Source organism: Mesoplodon mirus (assembly GCF_964341445.2).
Source record: "Mesoplodon mirus genome assembly, chromosome: 17".
Classification (NCBI taxonomy): domain Eukaryota; kingdom Metazoa; phylum Chordata; class Mammalia; order Artiodactyla; family Ziphiidae; genus Mesoplodon; species Mesoplodon mirus.
The window spans coordinates 38,131-61,274 of NC_138993.1; the positions used below are offsets into that span (position 1 = coordinate 38,131).

The following is a 23,144-nucleotide window of genomic DNA, read 5'->3' on the forward strand; positions in this document are numbered from 1 at the left end:
CTGTGGCTGGGGCTGCGGCTAGGTCTAGGGCTACGCCCTTAGTTAGGAATAGTGTGAAGGCCTTACTTAGGGTTAGCGTCAGAGCCTACGTTAGGTATAATGTCAGGGCATGAGTTAGAAGTAGTGTCAGGGCCTTAGTGAGGGACAGTATCGGGGCCTCGGTTAGGACGAGCGTCAGAGCTTTTTTTATGTATAATGGCAGGGTCAGAGTTAGGAGGACATCCAGTCCCTTAGACTGGGATACTGTCAGGGCCTTAATTAGGGACAGTATCACAGCCTGAGTTATTAGTAGTGTCAAGGCCTGAGTTAAGGACAGTGTCAGGGAAAGACCTAGGAGGAGCATTAAGGGCCTCTGTAGGATCAGCATCAGGGGATGAGTTTCGGCCTGGGGCTGGGGCTGGGGCTAGGGCTAGGGCTAGGGCTAGGTCTGTGGCTGGGGCTGGGGCTGGGGCTGCGGCTGGAGCTGGGGCTGAGGCTAAGGCTAGGGCTGGGTCTGGGGCTAGTGCTGGGGCTGGGGCTGAGGCTGGGGCTGGGGCTGAGGCTGGGGCTGGGACTGGGGCTAGGGCTAGGGCTGGGGCTAGGGCTGGGGCTGGGGCTGGGGCTAGGTTTAGGGCTAGGGCCTTAGTTAGGTATAGGGTCAAGGCCTTACTTAAGGACAGTGTCAGGGCAAGGCCTAGGAGGAGCACAAAGGCCTCTATAGGATCAGCATCTGGGGCTGGGGCTGGGGCTGCGGCTGGGGCTGGACCTGGGGCCTTAGTTAGAAATAGTGTCAAGGCCTTAGTTACCACTTTGTCAGGAGAAGGCCTAGTAGGATCATAAGGGCCTCTATAGGATCAGCATCAGGGGCTAGGGCTGGGGCTGGGGCTAGGGCTGGTTTTGGGGCTAGGGCTGGGATTGTGGCTACGGCTAGGCCTAGGGCTGGGCCTGGGGCTTGGGCTCGGGCTGGGGCTGGGGCTGAGGCTAGGGCTGGGGCTAGGGCTGGGGCTGGGGCTGGGGCTAGGGCCGGGTGTCGGGCTAGGGCTGTGGCTGGGGCTGGGGCTGGGGCTAGGGCTGCGGCTGGGGCTGGGGCTAGGGCTGCGGCTGGAGCTGGGCCTAGGGCTGGGGCTGGTGCTAGGGCTAGGCCTGGGGCTGGGGCTGGGGCTGGGACTGGTGCTAGGGCTGGGGCTGGGGCTGGGGCTGGGGCTGGGGCTAAGGCTAGGTTTAGGGCTAGGCCCTTAGTTAGGAATAGGGTCAAGGTCTTACTTAAGGACACTGTCAGGGCAAGGCCTAGGAGGAGCATGAAGACCTCTATAGGATCAGCATCAGGGGCTGGGCCTGCGGCTGGGGTTGGACCTGGGGCCTTATTAGGAATACTGTCAAGGCCTTAGTTACCACTTTGTCAGGAGAAGGCCTAGGAGGATCTCAAGGGCCTCTATAGGATCAGCATAAGGAGCTAAGAATGGGGCTGGGGCTGGGGCTGGGGCGGGGGTTGGGGCCAGGGCTGGGACTGCGGCTAGGGCTAGGGCTGGGGCCTGGGCTTGGGCTCGTGCTGGGGCTTGGGCTCGGGCTGGGGCTGGGGCTAGTGCTGTGGCTGTGGCTGGGGCTGTGGCTTGGGCTGGGGCTGGGACTGCGGCTAAGGCTAGGGCTGGGGCTAGGGCTGGGGCTGGGGCTGGGGCTGGGGCTGGGACTGGGACTGGGACTGGGACTGTGGCTGGGACTGGGGCTGGGGCTAGGTTTAGGGCTAGGGCCTTAATTAGGAATAGGTTCAAGGCCTTATTTAAGGACTGTGTCAGGGCAAGGCCTAGGAGGAGCATAAAGGCCTCTATAGGATCAGCATCAGGGGCTGGGGCTGCGGCTGGGGCTGGGGCTGGACCTGGGGCCTTAGTTAGAAATAGTGTCAAGGCCTTAGTTACCACATTGTCAGGGGAAGGCCTAGGAGGAGCATAAGGGCCTCTATAGGATCAGCATCAGGGGCTAGGGCTGGGGCTAGGGCTGGGGTTGGGGCTATGGCTGGAGCTGGGGCTAGGGGTCGGGCTAGGGCTGGGGCCTTAGTTAGTGTCACTGTCAGGGCCTTAATTAGGTTTAGCATCAGAGCTTTCGTTAGGTATAATGACAGGGCCTGAGTTAGTAGTAGTGTCAAGGCCTGAGTTAAGGACAGTGTCAGGGCAAGGCCTAGGAGGAGCATAAGGGCCTCTGTAGGATCAGGATCAGGGGCTGGCGCTGGGGCTGGGGCCTTAGTGAGAAATAGCGTCAAGTCCTTAGTTAAGGACATTGTCAGGGCAAGGCCTAGGAGCTTCATAATGGCCTCTGTAGGATAAGCATCTCGGGCTGGAGCTGGTTCTGGGGCTGGGACTCGGGCTAGGCCTGGGGCTATAGCTGGGAAACTCAGTCATTGTTCCAGAAAAAGAAAACGGGATCAGGATGGAAAAAGACATTTTCATACCGTTCGGACAGTAGGTGAAGGTTGAAGTGGGGCTGAGTATTAAATTATAATGTGGACATCAGGATTTCTTCATTTAGGGGTTATGTGCTGGTGCCTTGGGCAAAACACACTGAGCATTTTGTGTCAAGTGGCAAATGTGAGTACTTTTTGACATTATTGCAACTTTTCTGTACATTTTAAATGACTGGAAAGTAAATTACTTTTCTAGACAACCATGTCAGGATCATGCCAGAAAATCAGACAAGACAGACATCAAATTTTTCTTATAGAGGCCAAGACTTACCCAGACCACGTTCAACCAAAGTTGTGATACTTATATTTCCCTTGTAGGAGTCCGCACGGTATTAAGAGGCACCGTGGGAAGAGTGTATTAGTAGCTACCATGTCGTGGGTCCTGTGGATCACCTGGGGGGCAGTAGAAACGGTGAGATTTTAGTCTTGCAATTTTTCACATGACTTCAAAAAAATATGTTAAAAAATAAATTCAGTAAAGTTGCAAAATATGCACTCAATATACACAAATCAGTTTCGTTTCTATACACTAATAATGAACCACCAGCAAGAAACATTAAGAAAACAATCCCATTTACAATTCCATCCAAAAGAACGAACTATTTAGCAATGAATTTAACCAAGGACACGAAAGACCTATACTCAGAAAACTATAAAGCACTCGTAAAGAAACTGAAGACACAATAGAAAACAATATTCCATGCTCATGCGTCAGAAAAATTACTATTATTAAAATGTTTGGGAGAGGGGGAAGATGGCGGAAGAGTACGACACGCAGATCACCTTCCTCTCCACAGATACATCCGAAATACAGCTACACGGGGAACCACCCCTACAGAACACCTACTGAACGCTGGCCGAAGACCTCAGACCTCCCAAAAGGCAAGAAACTCCCCACGGGGCTTCCCTGGTGGCGCAGTGGTTCAGAGTCCGCCTGCCGATGCAGGGGACACGGGTTCGTGCCCCGGGCCGGGAAGATCCCACATGCCGCGGAGCGGCTAGGCCCGTGAGCCATGGCCGCTGAGCCTGCGCGTCCGGAGCCTGTGCTCCGCAACGGGAGAGGCCACAACAGTGAGAGGCCCGTGTACCGAAAGAAAAAAAAAAAAGAAAAGAAAAGAAACTCCCCACGTACCTAGGTAGGGCAAAAGAAAACAGAATAAACAGAGACAAAAGGATAGGGCCGGGACATGCACCAGTGGGAGGGAGCCGTGAAGGAGAAACGGTTTCCACACACTAGGAGCCCCTTCGCGGGCGGAGACTGCGGGTGGCGGAGGGGGAAAGCTTCGGAGCCGCGGAGGAGACCGCAGCCACAGGGGTACGGAGGGCAAAGCAGAGAGATTCCCGCACAGAGGACCGGTGCCGACCGCCACCCACCAGCCCCAGAGGCTTGTTCTCCTCACCCGCCGGGGCGGGCGGGGCTGGGAGCTGAGGCTCGGGCTTCAGTCAGAGCGCACTGGCGGCGTGAACACAGCCTGAAGGGAGTTAGTGCGCCACGGCCGGCCGGGAGGGAGTCCGGGGAACAGTCTGGAGCTGCCGAAGAGGCAAGAGACTTTTCCTTCCCTCTTTGTTTCCTGGTGCGTGAGGAGAGGGGATTCAGAGTGCCGCTGAAAGGAGGAGCTCCAGAGACGGGCGCGAGGCGCGGCTCAAAGCGCGGACCCCAGAGACGGGCGTGGGACGCTGGGGCTGCTGCCGCCGCCACCAAGAAGCCCGTGTGCGAGCGCAGGTCACTCTCCACACCTCCCCTCCCGGGAGCCCGTGCTGCCCGCCACCGCCACGGTCCCGGGCTCCACAGACCACATCCCCGGGAGAACGCACGGGCGCGCCTCGTGCTGACGCAACGTCACGCCGGCCTCCGCCGACGCACGCTCGCCCCGCCTCCGTGCCCCTCCCTCCCCCGCGGCCTGAGGGAGCCAGAGCGCCCGAATCAGCGGCTCCTTTAACCCCGTCCTGTCTGAGCGAAGAACAGACGTCCTCCGACGACCTACACGCAGAGGCGGGGCCGAATCCAAAGCTGAGCCCCGGGAGCTGTGCGAACAGAGAAGAGAAAGGGGAATCTCTCCCAGCAGCCTCAGAAGCAGCGGATTAAAGCTCCGCAATCAACTTGATGTACCCCGCGTCTGTGGAATACATGAAGAGACAACGAATCATCCCAAATTGAGGAGGTGGACTTTGAGAGCAAGATTTATGATTTTTTTCCCCTTTCCCTCTTTTTGTGAGTGTGTACGTGTATGCTTCTGTGTGAGATTTTGTCTGTAGACCTTTGCTTTCACCATATGTCCTAGGGTTCTATCCGCCCGTTTTTGGGGGGTTTTGTTTTTCTTACTTAAAAAATTTTTTCTTAATAATTCTTTATTTTAATAACTTTATTTTATTTGACCTTACTTTATTTTCTTTTATCCTCTTTCTTTCTTTCTTTCTTTCTTTCTTTCTTTCTGCTTTTTCTCCCTTTTATTCTGAGCCGTGTGGATGAAAGGCTCTTGGTGCTGCAGCCAGGAGTCAGTGCTGTGCCTCTGAGGTGGGAAGGCCAACTTCAGGACACTGTTCCAAAAGAGACCTCCAAGCTCCACGTAATATCCAACGGCGAAAATCTCCCAGAGATCTCCATCTCAACACCAACACCCAGTTTATCTCAATGACCAGCAAGCTACAGTGCTAGACTCCCTATGCCAAACAACTAGCAAGACAGGAACACAACCCCACCCATTAGCAGAGAGGCTGCCTAAAATCATAATAAGTCCAAGACACCCCAAAACACACCACCAGACGTGGACCTGCCCACCAGAAAGACAAGATCCAGCCTCATCCACCAGAACACAGGCACCCTCCACCACGAAGCCTACACAACCCACTGAACCAACTTTAGCCACTGGGGACAGACACCAAAAACGACGGGAACTACGAACCTGCAGCCTGCAAAAAGGAGACCCCCCAAGCACAGTAAGAGAAGCAAAATGAGAAGACAGAAAAACACACAGCAGATGAAGGAGCAAGATGAAAACCCACCAGACCTAACAAATGAAGAGGAAATAGGCAATCTCCCTGAAAAAGAATTCAGAATAATGATAGTAAAGATGATCCAAAATCTTGGAAATGGAATAGAGAAAATGCAAGAAACATTTAACAAGGACCTAGAAGAACTAAAGATGAAACAAGCAACGATGAACAACACAATAAAAGAAATTAAAAATACTCTAGAAGGGATCAATAGCAGAATAACCGAGGCAGAAGAACGGATAAGTGACCTGGAAGATAAAATAGTGGAAATAACTACTGCAGAGCAGAATAGAGAAAAAAGAATGAAAAGAACTGAGGACAGTCTCAGAGACCTCTGGGACAACATTAAACGCACCAACATTTGAATTATAGGGGTTCCAGAAGAAGAAGAGAAAAGGAAAGGGACTGAGAAAATATTTGAGGAGATTATAGTTGAAAACTTCCCTAATATGGGAAAGGAAATAGTTAATCAAGTCCAGGAAGCACAGAGAGTACCATACAGGATAAATCCAAGGAGAAACATGCCAAGACACATATTAATCAAACTGTCAAAAATTAAATGCAAAGAAAACATATTAAAAGCAGCAAGGGAAAAACAACAAATAACACACAAGGGAATCCCCATAAGGTTAACAGCTGATCTTTCAGCAGAAACTCTGCAAGCCAGAAGGGACTGGCAGGACATATTTAAAGTGATGAAGGAGAACAACCTACAGCCAAGATTACTCTACCCAGCAAGGATCTCATTCAGATTGGATGGAGAAATTAAAACCTTCACAGACAAGCAAAAGCTGAGAGAGTTCAGCACCACCAAACCAGCTTTACAACAAATGCTAAAGGATCTTCTCTAGGCAAGAAACACAAGAGAAGGAAAAGACGTATAATAACAGACCCACGCACATATGGTCACCTTATCTTTGATAAAGTGGCAGGAATGTACAGTGGAGAAAGGACAGCCTCTTCAATAAGTGGTGCTGGGAAAACTGGACAGGTACGTGTAAAAGTAGGAGATTAGATCACTCCCTAACACCATACACAAAAATAAGCTCAAAATGGACTAAAGACCTAAAGGTAAGGCCAGACACTATCAAACTCTTAGGGGAAAAACATAGGCAGAACACTCTATGACATAAATCACATCAAGATCCTATCTGACCCACCTCCTAGAGAAATGGAAATAAAAACAAAAACAAACAAATGGGACCTAATGAAACTTCAAAGCTTTTGCACAGCAAAGGAAACCATAAACAAGATGAAAAGACAACCCTCAGAATGGGAGAAAATATTTGCAAATGAAGCAACTGACAAAGGATTAATCTCCAAAATTTACAAGCAGCTCATGCAGCTCAATAACAAAAAAACAAACAACCCAATCCAAAAATGGGCAGAAGACCTAAATAGACATTTCTCCAAAGAAGATATACAGACTGCCAACAAACACACGAAAGAATGCTCAACATCATTAATGATTAGAGAAATGCAAATCAAAACTAGAATGAGATATCTCCTCACACCAGTCAGAATGGCCATCATCAAAAAATCTAGACACAGTAAATGCTGCAGAGGATGTGGAGAAAAGGGAACACTCTTGCACTGCTGGTGGGAATGTGAATTGGTACAGCCACTATGGCGAACAGTATGGAGGTTCCTTAAAAAACTACAAATAAAACTACCATATGACCCAGCAATCCAACTACTGGGCATATACCCTGAGAAAACCATAATTCAAAAAGAGTCATGTACCAAAATGTTCACTGCAGCTCTATTTACAATAGCCCGGAGATGGAAACAACCTAAGTGTCCATCATCGGATGAATGGATAAAGAAGACGTGGCACATATATACAATGGGATATTACTCAGCCACAAAAAGAAACGAAATTGAGCTATTTGTAATGAGGTGGATGGAGCTAGAGTCTGTCATACAGAGTGAAGTCAGTCAGAAAGAGAAAGACAAATACCGTATGCTGACACATATATATGGAATTTAAGGGAAAAAGATGTCATGAAGAACCTAGGGTTAAGACAGGAATAAAGACACAGACCTACTAGAGAATGGACTTGAGGATATGGGGAGGGGGAAGGGTAAGCTGTGACAAAGTGAGAGAGTGGCTTGGACACATATACACTACCAAACGTAAAACAGATAGCTAGTGGGAAGCAGCCGCGTAGCACAGGGTGATCAGCTTGGTGCTCTGTGACCACCTAGAGGGGTGGGATAGGGAGGGTGGGAGGGAGGGAGATGCAACAGGGAAGAGATATGGGGACATATGTATATGTATAACTGATTCACTCTGTTATAAAGCAGAAACTAACACACCATTGTAAAGCAATTAGACTCCAATAAAGATGTTAAAAAAAAATGATTCTTTGGCAAAATCCTGCACCTTGCTGCTACTTGTTCATTCCTCATTGCTTTCAATTCCTAGCAAGTATCTTTGCAAGGCAACATGGACATTCACACCTGGATGACGCTGTTTCTACAGAAGGCCCTGACACTGCCCCTAAATAACGGCCTGACACCGGTCCCAAGTATGGACCTGATCCTGTCCATAACTAAGGCCCTGAAGATGTCCCTCATGAAGTCTTTGACACTGCCCTTAATAAGCCCCTGACACTGTCCCTAGCTAATGGCCTCAGCTATAACTTACAAAGTCCCTAACACTATCCCCAGGACGCTGACACCCTCCCTGAGGCTTTGATGCTGTCCCTTAGTGCCTAAGCGGTGACAAAATAACACCCTGATTCTATTACTAAGGCCCTGAATATATCCCCAAGAAAGTCTCTGAAGTGTCCCTAACTAACGGCCTGAACTGTCTCTTACGAAGGCCCTCAAGTGATCTCTGAGGGCCTGACAACACTGTCCCTAACTAAGGCCCCGTTGCTGGCCCTAACTAACGTCCTGATGCTGAACCTAACTGAGGCCCTGTTGCTCTTCCTAACTAAGGCCTTGATGCCCATTCTACCTGAGGCCCTAAAACTGTCTGTAACTAATGACCTGACTCTTTTCCTAACTAACACCCTCATTTTGTCCCTCATTAATGCCCTGACACTGGTCGACACCACAGCCCTGATGCTGGCCCAATCTAAGGCCTTGACGATGTCCCTAATAGTCTTAGATGTCCCTCACCGTTGTCCTGACCCTGTCCCTCACCAAGGCCCTGACCCTCTTCCTAACTAAGGCCCGGATGCTGTCTCTACCTCAGAATCTGAAATTCTCATGTCCCGACTCTCCCTAACATCCTGACGCTGCCCCTAAGTGAGGCCCTGACACTCTTCTTAACTAAGGACTTGCCGCTGTCCCCACCTAAAACCCTGACACTGTCTGTAACTAATGACCTGACTCGTTCCCTAACTAACACCACAGTTTAGGCCCTACCTAACACCCTCACACTGGTTCTAATTATGGCCACGATGCTGGCTCTAAGGCCCTGAAGAGACCCCTAAGTAACAGCCCAAACTGTGTCTAGCTAAGGCTCTCACGTTCTCTCTAACTGAAGCACTGACACTGTCCCTAACTTAGGCCCTGATGCTGTCCCCTATAGTCTCAGCTGTCACTAAATAATGCCCTGATCCTGTCCACAACTAAGGCCCTGAATATGTCCCTAAGTGCATCTCTGACGATGTCCTTAACAGCCTGAACTCTCTTCAGGTTATCTCTGAGGCTCTGACACTGGCCCTTCCTAAGGCCTCACCCCGGGGTTGTCCCAGGCTGCTGGGCAGTTTTCTCTTGTCCGCATCTCTGGCCAGCTGCCTGCCATTGGCCACTCTTAAGATTCTGCGATGCAGTGGTCCCACGTGGGATGTGCCTGTGTAGGCTCACCTGTGGGAGGAGAGTCATGGCCACTCCGCCCTCCAGGGGACTGCGGCTCAGGGTAGGAATCTCTCAGCCAGTGTCTGGAGAACGGGTTCTGTGTCCTTGTTTGTTGTAAATCCCTTGGAGTTACCTCTAACATTTTTTAAATGGATATCCCCCTCAGGATAATTTGATAATAATTTGATTATATCAATAATCAAATTACTGATAAATAATATAAATTACTTACCACATAAAAATTCAGGAATGACATTATTAGAATGAGCAGGAAAACACCGGATGCCCCCCACCCCCAATGATCTATTACTTGCAGGATTTAAAATTCTAATGAGAAAACACTCACTCTCCTCACCCTCTTGGGTGTCAGCACAAGGCGGGAATCAGCTGCATCCTTTATTTATCCCTCTGATTTTCCAGAACCTTTCCTTCAAGGAGAAATCTCTGGGCTCTGCGGGAGCTGTGAGTGGTGACCATCAGGTAAATCTGAGACTGAAAAGCAAGAGGAAAAGAGATAGAGGAGGAGATGAGAATCGGTGATGGGGAGAAGCAGGGGCATCCCCGTTCAATCGCAGGCCGAGGGTCTGGGTTAATCTCCAACGAAGCTAAGGACCACCAGGATCTGGTCCCACTGGCCTTGTCACCTGGTGTGGGGACTGGGGACAGCCAAACCACCATGGCCACTCTCAGAGAAATAAAGAAGGTGGGAGGGTACCCCGAGAGCCAGATTGAAAATGGTCATGCTGTGAGATAGTAAGATGCCCTTTTCAGAAAAGTGAAGACTGTTCTCTTGGCTCTCAAAGACTTGCAAATACTCTGTGTCCTTCTGGAGGCATGCTGAAGGCTTCAGCCTTTGAGGGTAGTAATGGGAGTGCATCGGGGCTCAAAACCATCCAGCACTCACTCACTCCTTGAGGGTGCCGAGGATGACCAGTGACCACCCCTCGGGTGCCGTGGGGCCTGAAATTCCCTGATCACCGAGGACGGGAGGGGCCGCACAGACACTCCACTGGACCACCGGGGGCTTGGCCGGTGGGCTACATACAGTCCTTTATCAGATACACGGTTTGCAAACATCCTGCGCCATTTTGGATGGTGGATTATCTTATTCCTTGCTCCTTTTATACACAACTCCTTTTCATTTTGAGGAAGTCTAATTCATCTATTTTGTCTTTTGTTGCTTGTGCTTTCGGTAGATCTAAGATATCATGACCAAATCCAAGGTCATGAAGATTTACTCTTATGTTTTCTTCTACGAGTTTTATAATTTTGGCTCTTGCACCTAGGCCTTTGGTCCATTTTGTGTTGATTTTGTATATGGGGTGGGGGGAGGTAAGGGTCCAACTTTACTCTTCTGCATGTGGGTATCCAGTTGTTCCACTACCTGTGCTAACTGTTTGGGAGAAAATACCTGCAAATGATGCGACCAACAAGGTCTTAATTCTAAAATATACAAACGGCTCATACAGCTCAAAAAAGAAAAAAAAATCAAAAAATAAGCAGAAGGTCTAAACAGACATTTCTCCAAAGACATACAGATAGCCAATAGGCACATGAAAAGATGCTCCACATCGCTAATTATTAGAGAACGCAAATCAAAACTACAGTGAGTTATCACCTCACAGTGGTCAGAATGGCCATCATTAAAATGTCTAGAAAGAAATGCTGGAAGGGGTGTGGAGAAAAGGGAACCCTACTACACTACTGGTGGGAATGTAAACTGATGCAGCCACTATGGAAAACAGTATGGAGGTTCCTCAAAAACTAAAACTAGAATTACCATAGGACCCAGCAATCCCACTCCTGGGCACATATCCAGACAGAACTATAATTCGAAAAGATACATGCACCCCAGCATTCACAGCAGCACTATTCACAATAGCCAAGACATGGAAGCAACCTGAATGTCCCTCAGCAGATGAATGGATATAGAAGATGTGGTACATATATACAACGGAATATTACTCAGCCATAAAACAGAATGAAATAATGCCACTTGCAGCTACATGGATGGACCTAGAGATTATCATACAAAGTGAAGTAAGTCAGACAGAGAACAACAAATACCATATGATATCACTTGTGTGTGGATTATAAAATGAGACCCAAATGAACCTATCTACAGAACAAAAACAGACTCACAAATATAGAAGACAGACTTGTGGTTGTCAAGGGGAAGACAGGGGAGAGGGATGGATTGGGAGTTTGGTATTAGTAGATGCAAATTATTATATATAGGATGGATACATAAGGTCTTCCTGTACAGCACAGGGAACTGTATTCAATACCCTGTAATGAACCATAATGGAAAAGAATATGAAAAATATGTACATATGTATGTACGTATATATGAATCACTTTGCTGTGCAGCAGAAATTAACACAACATTGTAGGTTAACTATACTTCAGTATCAATTAGTTTGAAGGCACTTTTATAAATTAGGTCTTAGTTCTCTTGTCCTTTCATCCTGGGACAAATGTATAACAGAAACTAACCTGGATTACTCCCGGATGAACTCATATCACACAGACCTTTAACTGGTGAACAAACCGTGAATACCAGTTACTCCAGGGGATGTCCTGATCCAATATGAAGCTTGTAAACCTTGTAACAAGCCTGCAGAATCCACTAAATTTGGAAATTCAAACTGAAATGAAGCCACCTATCCCATGACTTCTCCACAACTAGTTATACAACATCAATTGGAAACCATATACAATCAAATGAATGTAGACAGAAACAACTATAGCCTTCCTTTTTTTCCCTTTCAGATGAAGACGGTATTTAAGGTGATGTCTTGGGCCGTTTCAGGGTGTTACTCAATTTCCTGGGTATCTGCCATGCACACAGGAGGTACACATGTTAGTTAACTTGTTTGTGCAACTAAATGAAGGTAGTTAATACCACAAAACTGTATACATAAAGTGAATTAAATGCTAAAGTCGTGTTTTGTATTTTTTTTTCTTTTTGCGGTATGCGGGCCTCTCACTGTTGTGGCCTCTCCCGTTGCGGAGCACAGGCTCCGGATGCGCAGGCCCAGCGGCCATGGCTCACGGGCCCAGCCGCTCCGCGGCATATGGGATCCTCCCAGACCGGGGCACGAACCCGTATCCCCTGCATCGGCAGGCGGACTCTCAACCACTGCGCCACCAGGGAGGCCCGTGTTTTGTATTTTTAATGACAATGAAAAAAAACACTGTAGCGCTGATATGTTACAAAAATGAACGTTAAAAACATTCTTAGTGAAAAAAGCCATACAGAAAAGGCCCCCTAGATCCCATACTCATCTTGTCTGCTTCAAATCCATCAAGGTTGTCCAAATGAGGGAGAAACTCCGTCATGGTTCCAGAAAAAGAAAACTGGATCAGGATGGAAAAAGACATTTTCATACCGTTCGGACAGTAGGTGAAGGTTGAAGTGGGGCTGAGTATTAAATTATAATGTGGACATCAGGATTTCTTCATTTAGGGGTTATGTGCTGGTGCCCTGGGCAAAACACACTGAGCATTTTGTGTCAAGTGGCAAATGTGAGTACTTTTTGACATTATTGCAACTTTTCTGTACATTTTAAATTACTGGAAAGTAAATTACTTTTCTAGACAACCATGTCAGGATCATGCCAGAAAATCAGACAAGACAGACATCAAATTTTTCTTATAGAGGCCAAGACTTACCCAGACCACGTTCAACCAAAGTTGTGATACTTATTTCCCTTGTAGGAGTCCGCACGGTATTAAGAGGCACCGTGGGAAGAGTGTATTAGTAGCTACCATGTCGTGGGTCCTGTGGATCACCTGGGGGGCAGTAGAAACGGTGAGATTTTAGTCTTGCAATTTTTCACATGACTTCAAAAAAATATGTTAAAAAATAAATTCAGTAAAGTTGCAAAATATGCACTCAATATACACAAATCAGTTTCGTTTCTATACACTAATAATGAACCACCAGCAAGAAACATTAAGAAAACAATCCCATTTACAATTCCATCCAAAAGAACGAACTATTTAGCAATAAATTTAACCAAGGACACGGAAGACCTATACTCAGAAAACTATAAAGCACTGGTAAAGAAACTGAAGACACAATAGAAAACAATATTCCACGCTCATGCGTCAGAAAAATTACTAGTATTAAAATGTTTGGGAGAGGGGGAAGGTGGCGGAAGAGTAAGACACGCAGATCACCTTCCTCTTCACAGATACATCCGAAATACAGCTACACGGGGAACCACCCCTACAGAACACCTACTGAACGCTGGCCGAAGACCTCAGACCTCCCAAAAGGCAAGAAACTCCCCACGGGGCTTCCCTGGTGGCGCAGTGGTTCAGAGTCCGCCTGCCGATGCAGGGGACACGGGTTCGTGCCCCGGGCCGGGAAGATCCCACATGCCGCGGAGCGGCTAGGCCCGTGAGCCATGGCCGCTGAGCCTGCGCGTCCGGAGCCTGTGCTCCGCAACGGGAGAGGCCACAACAGTGAGAGGCCCGTGTACCGAAAAAAAAAAAAAAAAGAAAGAAAAGAAACTCCCCACGTACCTGGGTAGGGCAAAAGAAAACAGAATAAACAGAGACAAAAGGATAGGGCCGGGACCTGCACCAGTGGGAGGGAGCCGTGAAGGAGAAACGGTTTCCACACACTAGGAGCCCCTTCGCGGGCGGAGACTGCGGGTGGCGGAGGGGGAAAGCTTCGGAGCCGCGGAGGAGACCGCAGCCACAGGGGTACGGAGGGCAAAGCAGAGAGATTCCCGCACAGAGGACCGGTGCCGACCGCCACTCACCAGCCCGGGAGGCTTGTCTCCTCACCGACCGGGGCGGGCGGGGCTGGGAGCTGAGGCTCGGGCTTCAGTCAGAGTGCGCTGGCGGCGTGAACACAGCCTGAAGGGGCTTAGTGCGCCACGGCCGGCCGGGAGGGAGTCCGGGGAAAAGTCTGGAGCTGCCGAAGAGGCAAGAGACTTTTCCTTCCCTCTTTGTTTCCTGGTGCGTGAGGAGAGGGGATTCAGAGCGCTGCTTAAAGGAGCTCCAGAGACGGGCGCGAGGCGCGGCTGAAAGCGCGGACCCCAGAGACGGGCGTGGGACGCTGGGGCTGCTGCTGCCGCCACCAAGAAGCCCGTGTGCGAGCGCAGGTCACTCTCCACACCTCCCCTCCCGGGAGCCCGTGCTGCCCGCCACCGCCACGGTCCCCGGCTCCACAGACAACACCCCCGGGAGAACGCACGGGCGCGCCTCGTGCTGACGCAACGTCACGCCGGCCTCCGCCGACGCACGCTCGCCCCGCCTCCGTGCCCCTCCCTCCCCCGCGGCCTGAGGCAGCCAGAGCGCCCGAATCAGTGGCTCCTTTAACCCCGTCCTGTCTGAGCGAAGAACAGACGTCCTCCGACGACCTACACGCAGAGGCGGGGCCGAATCCAAAGCTGAGCCCCGGGAGCTGTGCGAACAGAGAAGAGAAAGGGGAATCTCTCCCAGCAGCCTCAGAAGCAGCGGATTAAAGCTCCGCAATCAACTTGATGTACCCTGCGTCTGTGGAATACCTGAAGAGACAACGAATCATCCCAAATTGAGGAGGTGGACTTTGAGAGCAAGATTTATGATTTTTTTCCCCTTTTCCTCTTTTTGACAGTGCGTACGTGTATGCTTCTGTGTGAGATTTTGTCTGTATACCTTTGCTTTCACCATTTGTCCTAGGGTTCTATCCGCCCGTTTCTTGGGGGTTTTGTTTTTCTTACTTAAAAAATTTTTTCTTAATAATTCTTTATTTTAATAACTTTATTTTATTTGACCTTACTTTATTTTCTTTTATCCTCTTTCTTTCTTTCTTTCTTTCTTTCTTTCTGCTTTTTCTCCCTTTTATTCTGAGCCGTGTGGATGAAAGGCTCTTGGTGCTGCAGCCAGGAGTCAGTGCTGTGCCTCTGAGGTGGGAAGGCCAACTTCAGGACACAGGTCCAAAAGAGACCTCCGAGCTCCACGTAATATCCAACGGCAAAAATCTCCCAGAGATCTCCATCTCAACACCCACACCCAGCTCCACTCAACGACCAGCAAGCTACAGTGCTGGACTCCCTATGCCAAACAACTAGCAAGACAGGAACACAACCCCACCCATTAGCAGAGAGGCTGCCTAAAATCATAATAAGTCCAAGACACCCCAAAACACACCACCAGACGTGGACCTGCCCACCAGAAAGACAAGATCCAGCCTCATCCACCAGAACACAGGCACCCTCCACCAGGAAGCCTACACAACCCACTGAACCAACTTTAGCCACTGGGGACAGACACCAAAAACGACGGGAACTACGAACCTGCAGCCTGCAAAAAGGAGACCCCCAAGCACAGTAAGAGAAGCAAAATGAGAAGACAGAAAAACACACAGCAGATGAAGGAGCAAGATGAAAACCCACCAGACCTAACAAATGAAGAGGAAATAGGCAGTCTCCCTGAAAAAGAATTCAGAATAATGATAGTAAAGATGATCCAAAATCTTGGAAATGGAATAGAGAAAATGCAAGAAACATTTAACAAGGACCTAGAAGAACTAAAGATGAAACAAGCAACGATGAACAACACAATAAAAGAAATTAAAAATACTCTAGAAGGGATCAATAGCAGAATAACCGAGGCAGAAGAACGGATAAGTGACCTGGAAGATAAAATAGTGGAAATAACTACTGCAGAGCAGAATAGAGAAAAAAGAATGAAAAGAACTGAGGACAGTCTCAGAGACCTCTGGGACAACATTAAACGCACCAACATTTGAATTATAGGGGTTCCAGAAGAAGAAGAGAAAAGGAAAGGGACTGAGAAAATATTTGAAGAGATTATAGTTGAAAACTTCCCTAATATGGGAAAGGAAATAGTTAATCAAGTCCAGGAAGCACAGAGAGTACCATACAGGATAAATCCAAGGAGAAACATGCCAAGACACATATTAATCAAACTGTCAAAAATTAAATGCAAAGAAAACATATTAAAAGCAGCAAGGGAAAAACAACAAATAACACACAAGGGAATCCCCATAAGGTTAACAGCTGATCTTTCAGCAGAAACTCTGCAAGCCAGAAGGGACTGGCAGGACATATTTAAAGTGATGAAGGAGAACAACCTACAGCCAAGATTACTCTACCCAGCAAGGATCTCATTCAGATTGGATGGAGAAATTAGAACCTTCACAGACAAGCAAAAGCTGAGAGAGTTCAGCACCACCAAACCAGCTTTACAACAAATGCTAAAGGATCTTCTCTAGGCAAGAAACACAAGAGAAGGAAAAGACCTATAATAACAGACCCACGCACATATGGTCACCTTATCTTTGATAAAGTGGCAGGAATGTACAGTGGAGAAAGGACAGCCTCTTCAATAAGTGGTGCTGGGAAAACTGGACAGGTACGTGTAAAAGTAGGAGATTAGATCTTCCCTAACACCATACACAAAAATAAGCTCAAAATGGACTAAAGACCTAAAGGTAAGGCCAGACACTATCAAACTCTTAGGGGAAAAACATAGGCAGAACACTCTATGACATAAATCACATCAAGATCCTATCTGACCCACCTCCTAGAGAAATGGAAATAAAAACAAAAACAAACAAATGGGACCTAATGAAACTTCAAAGCTTTTGCACAGCAAAGGAAACCATAAACAAGATGAAAAGACAACCCTCAGAATGGGAGAAAATATTTGCAAATGAAGCAACTGACAAAGGATTAATCTCCAAAATTTACAAGCAGCTCATGCAGCTCAATAACAAAAAAACAAACAACCCAATCCAAAAATGGGCAGAAGACCTAGACATTTCACCAAAGAAGATATACAGACTGCCAACAAACACATGAAAAAATGCTCAACATCATTAATGATTAGAGAAATGCAAATCAAAACTAGAATGAGATATCACCTCACACCAGTCAGAATGGCCATCATCAAAAAATCTAGAAACAATAAATGTTGGAGAGGATGTGGAGAAAAGGGAACACTCTTGCACTGCTGGTGGGAATGTGAATTGACACAGCCACTATGGCGAGCAGTATGGAGGTTCCTTAAATAACTACAAATAGAACTACCATATGACCCAGCAATCCAACTACTGGGCATATACCCTGAGAAAACCATAATTCAAAAAGAGTCATGTACCAAAATGTTCACTGCAGCTCTATTTACAATAGCCCGGAGATGGAAACAACCTAAGTGTCCATCATCGGATGAATGGATAAAGAAGACGTGGCACATATATACAATGGGATATTACTCAGCCACAAAAAGAAACGAAATTGAGCTATTTGTAATGAGGTGGATGGAGCTAGAGTCTGTCATACAGAGTGAAGTCAGTCAGAAAGAGAAAGACAAATACCGTATGCTGACACATATATATGGAATTTAAGGAAAAAAGTGTCATGAAGAACCTAGGGTTAAGACAGGAATAAAGACACAGACCTACTAGAGAATGGACTTGAGGATATGGGGAGGGGGAATGGTAAGCTGTGACAAAGTGAGAGAGTGGCTTGGACATATATACACTACCAAACGTAAAATAGATAGCTAGTGGGAAGCAGCCGCATAGCACAGGGAGATCAGCTTGGTGCTTTGTGACCACCTAGACGGGTTGGATAGGGAGGGTGGGAGGGAGGGAGACGCAAGAGGGAAGAGATATGGGAACATATGTATATGTTTTACCGATTCACTTTGTTATAAAGCAGAAACTAACACACCATTGTAAAGCAATTATACTCCAATAAAGTTGTAAAAAAATGTTTATTCTACCTAAAGCCATCAACAACCAGTGCCTGGAAAACTAGACAACGGACTCCAAAGAACGACAGTGGTCACCATCTACACTGCATATAAAGCTAACTAAAAGCACACAGTATTCCACATTAAACTCTTTCTCTCCTGAGTCCCCTGAAGATGCACCCCACCCAGCCAGCAGTCAGTTGCACAGGAAGATTCTCCACACTTGCTCATTTTTTCCTCTTGCGGAGTCTCCTCACCAGTGGCTCCTGAGAAAACCCAGCTCCTGTCAGTGTGGACAATGCCTCATGTTCCAGAAACCTAAGCCCTGACAGGAGACAAAGCTCCCGTCTGCTTGTCACAGAGCAAAGTCTGTGGGCAGGGTGCACCTGTGCCCCCAGGGTCAGACAGGTTGGTTTGGCGCCCCCTGTGGGACGTGAGAAAAGTGCCGGGAGTGCCGCACTCACAAACCCAGAGGCCTCATCCGGAAGGCAGTTCTGCTGTATATACTAAGTTTGGAAATCCAAACTGAAATGGAGCCAAGTGTCTCACTGTATCTTCTCTAAAATTGGTTAAGGAGCAATTAATTACAAACCATATGTAATGAAATGAATGTAGACACAAACTTTACAACTTAAACCAAAATTCACTCAAAATTGCCCATAGACAAATTTAAATTACCAAACTATAAAAATCCTAGACAAAAAAAGATAATCTACATGACTTTGGGTCTGGTGACCTTATTCAGAAAACAGGAAGACAAACCACAAACTGCAAGAAACTATTTCCAAAACACATATCTGTTAAAGGATTTGTACTCAAATTATGCCAACAGCGCCATTAAAATTTAGTAAAGATTGAAACACACACCTAGCCCAGGAAGATAAACAGGCAGTAAATAAGCATACAAGAATATACTCAAGATGCTGGTGGAATGCATGTACAACCAACTTTGGAAGACAGTTTGGCAGTTTTTTCCAAATCTAAAAAGTCTCACCTTAGGATCCAAGAAGTGTACCTCTTATATTTAGACAACTGCTTTGAAAAACTGTGTTCAAACCAAAACTAGCATCAAGTAATGCACAGCAGCTCTATTCATAATGGCTAAAAACTTAAGATATCAGGATGTCCTTCTGTAGATGAATTCATAAGCAAATTAGGGCACATACATGTCAAGGGGAGCAGAATACACCACCCCAAAATATGCCCATTTGACAAAGGGATTATTTTGGACTGGTTAATTTAAGAAACAGCAGACCCAGGAGAATCTTTCAAAACCAAGTAGATGGCTTCCCTGGTGGCACAGTGGTTGAGAGTCTGCCTGCCGATGCAGGCGACACGGGTTCGTGCCCTAGTGTGGGAAGATCCCACATGCCGCGGAGTGGTTGGGCCCATGAGCCATGGCCGCTGAGCCTGCACGTCCAGAGCCTGTGCTCCGCAACGGGAGAGGCCACAACAGTGAGAGGCCCATGTACCGCAAAAACATAAATAAATAAATAAATAAAGTAGAAAATGCCCTTTTAGGAGGTAAATTTCCATTTATTAAGGATATCTCCATTTGTAAGGGTATGTCCCTCTTTGGACCAGGAATTGAAAGATGACTAAATATCAAGAAAAGTTTGTTGGGACTTCCCTGCTGGTCCAGTGGTTAAGACTCCACACTCCCAATGCAGGGGACCAGGGTTCAATCCCTGGTCAGGGAACTAGATCCCACATGCTGCAATTAAGGGCCTGCATGCCGCCACTAAAGATTACACAGGCTGCAACTAAGACCCAGTGCAGCCAAATAAATAAATGTTTAAAAAAAAAAACAAAGCTTGTCAATGAAATAGGCCTGGATGTAAATCTGTGTAACAACCATACCCTTGTTTACTGGGCTTTGACTAATAACATCCCTTAAATGGCTTCCTCCATTCCCTAACATCTTTCTTTTGTTCTCAGCAGAAGATAGCATTTAAGGTAATGGCTTGGGCCATTTCAGGGAGTGACTCAGTTTTCCTGGGTATCTTTCAAGTATACAGGAGGTACGCATGATATATATTAAACTTCTGATTGTTTTCTCCAGTTTGTCTCTTTTTCATTACAAGGGAGATCTCAATAAAGAACATAGAAGTGTAGAGGGAAAATTATTTTTCCTCTCATATACATGCAGTGCAATAGTATTCAGAGATATAAAGGAATGGATCATCAACCCATGCAAATATATATAGATAGATATAGATGCAACTAACACTTACATTGCTAAGTGAAAGAATCCAGTCTGAAGTGCTACACACTGTATGACCTCATTTATATGACATTCTAGAAAAGGTAAAACTGACACTGGTAAACAGTTTAAGGAATATGTGGTAGAAATAGTCCATATGATACTTTAGTGGTGAATACCTGTCACTATGCATTTGTCTACACCCACAGATTTTTACAACACAACAAGTAATTTACAATCTATTCAAACTTAGCTACTTAGGATATGGGAGTGTCAAAGCCTGGAATACAGAATGTAACAAAGAATCTAACTGTTTCAGAAATGTATGGAAAAACTCACTGTTGGTAGTGGGACAAATGGGCTGACCTAAGTTAACTTTGGAAATGTACAGAATCTGTAGGCCAAAGACAAAATGTGCCATACATACACAGTGGACTCTAAGTTCTTTCCCATGAGGGGTAGTAGCTAACAGTACTGAAACTACTATATCAGTAATCGAATGGAACAAGCACTGAATTTAATAAATGACAAATGGTGGAAGCCAGGTTTCTTACCACTGGAGTGGGATGTTACAGTCAAACAAAGGGAAAAGGTTACGATATCCATGTCATAACAGATCCGCTTGGAGACATCGGTATAAACTATCTTTAGCCTACACATAGTTCCACATGGATATCTTTATAATTATGTGTATATGCATAGGCTGGGATACATGCATGTATTTCTATGTACTGTCAGCTGAGCATATTTAGCTCCCACATGTAAGTTTTTAATACCATTCTCTAATAAAAGGAACAAGGCTCTTTGAAGAAAGGGCTGATGCTAGGACTGAGACAGTAAATATATGAAACAGGATAATCTTAAAATATCAGAAAGTAAAGAAGTACCCAAAATTTTAAAAACCCACAAAAGAAAAATTATGTAAAATGAAAACAGGAGCAAATGGAAAAAGCTCTCAACAGCCAAAGCAAGAATGAACTAAGCAGTCTAATAATGTAGTGCTGGATTATAAACAAAAGTTTACAGTAATCATTCACGTGTCCAAACTGGTAAAAATAAATTACATAGTTTTCGATGAATGGTGTTAAATAGAAATCTCCTATGCACAAAGCTTCTAAACAATTCATATAGACACTCAGCTGTAACACCTCTCTCCTCAAGTGTGGCTTCTGCATTATGACTTCCTCCTAAATAAGACACACAGGATGGACATGGGAAAAAAATTAACCTGTGGGAAAACTTGACAAACACTACATCAGCTAGGTGACCAAAGTTAAGAATATAAGTGAGAAGTTTCCTTAAGAGCCTGTCCTCTTGATATATAGTGAAGAGGAAGCACTTCACCTCTGTGATCTGCTTTTACAAAGCCAAGTCTAACCACGACAAAAACACCAAGCAAATCCCAGTGCCCGGCAGTCTATAAAATACCTGACCAGTCCTCCTCCACACTGTCAAGGTCATGGAAACAAGGAGAGTCTGAGCAACTGTCAAAGCCCAGAAGAGACTAAACAGACATGATGACCCCATGTCCTTTGAGACCCTGGAACAAGGAAAGGTATAACAAAGGGAACGTGAATAGGGACTTCAGTTAATAGTAAAGTATCAGTATTTGTTCATTATTTGTCATGATTCTGTAGAAAATTAGACAGGAAAAAGTAAACGTCAAATAAGAGAAACCTACTGTAACAAACTGGAAACCTAGAGGAAAAGGGGGATTTCTTTGTAAAAACACATTACCAAAATGGTCCCTAAATTAAGGAAAACACAAAAAGGCCAATTAATCACTGAGGAACCTCTTCCTCTACTGGTTATCCTATCACTCTTCCAGGGTTTCCCTCTCCTGGGACAGGGAAGGAGCAGGGACAGAGATGTCTGGCAGCTCCCCTAGTATATGACCCCACCCAGTGTCTTCACCTCCCCCAGCCACGCCTACCCAGTGAGGACACCTGAGGAAGGATCAGGGATTATTGACTCAGATGTATCAACCAGGACTTTTTCTTTTCCCAGCGACTGGACACACTTACGGAAGTAAAATAAATTAGTATTTATTGTAAGGGTAGAAATACATTAATACTTGCAAGTGACAAGTTGAAGAATGGGTTTGGACCTGGCAGGTCCAGCGGCTCACACTGTCTCAGTGTGATCTTGCTTCTCTCCAAACCTTTGTCCCGCTCAGTGCCTTTGGGGGACCCCATTCACAGGCACAGGCTCTCTCACTGCCCTTGGGCCAACAACAGTTCTAGGCTGACAACCACTCACCATCCATTTTCCAAGAAAGGGTTTCTCCTTTTCTTGGATTCCAAAAAGTCATGGTTTTAAATGCCTTTGATCTGGCTTGGGTTGCATTCTCATCCTTGACCCAACACCAGAAGATGGAAAATGGGACTGGCTAGATGTGGGTTGTAAACCCTTCTTCGAGCTGGGTGGAACATGGGGTCATCCTTCTGCAACTGTTTGGACTGGAAGCAGGTGAGATGTAATTCCCAAAGGAAAACTGAGGCACTTGGGCCTGAGAACAGATGTTCGCTGGGAGAAAGCAACAGATTCTAAGTCAATGACAGCTCACTGCACAGCACAGAATCTGACACAAAAGGAAGAAAGGGGTTCACTTAGGGTCAGGGGCTGCAGCTATGTATCCAGTGCTCTTACTGTCCCTCCCAAGACTGCAAGAAGTTCTTTCACTTGCTGAAAAGTCAGGATCATTGGTGGTGGTAAACTCACGTCTCTTTCCTTGGGCATCAGGTCCTCACATCTCAGAGGCTGGCCCAGAACAGCCCATGTGCCCTCAGAAGACCCACAGACCTCATTCCTGCCCCTGAGATGTGGGATCCCGTGAGTTATGCCATCTCCCTGGCCATATTAACTACCCATCCCTGAAAAACAATACTGCTCCTTTTCCAGTTTCTTCTCTCTGCTTTTCTAAGGGAAGAAACCAAATGCTAGGGTGGTAAGGAAACTCTTGTGCAATGAAGTAATGGG

The 23,144-nt window shown here is 46.5% G+C and overlaps 1 long non-coding RNA gene across 1 annotated transcript; it reads right to left on the reverse strand.

Moving 5' to 3' along the window:
• Nucleotides 1-2,751: 2,751 nt before the first annotated feature.
• Nucleotides 2,752-12,954, reverse strand: LOC309792559. The gene is made up of 3 exons (XR_014291734.1): nt 12,917-12,954; nt 9,588-9,733; nt 2,752-2,827 (listed from the first exon to the last, which is right to left on the reverse strand). It is a non-coding gene; the product is annotated as an uncharacterized lncRNA (long non-coding RNA).
• Between the last annotated feature and the right edge of the window lie 10,190 nt (nt 12,955-23,144).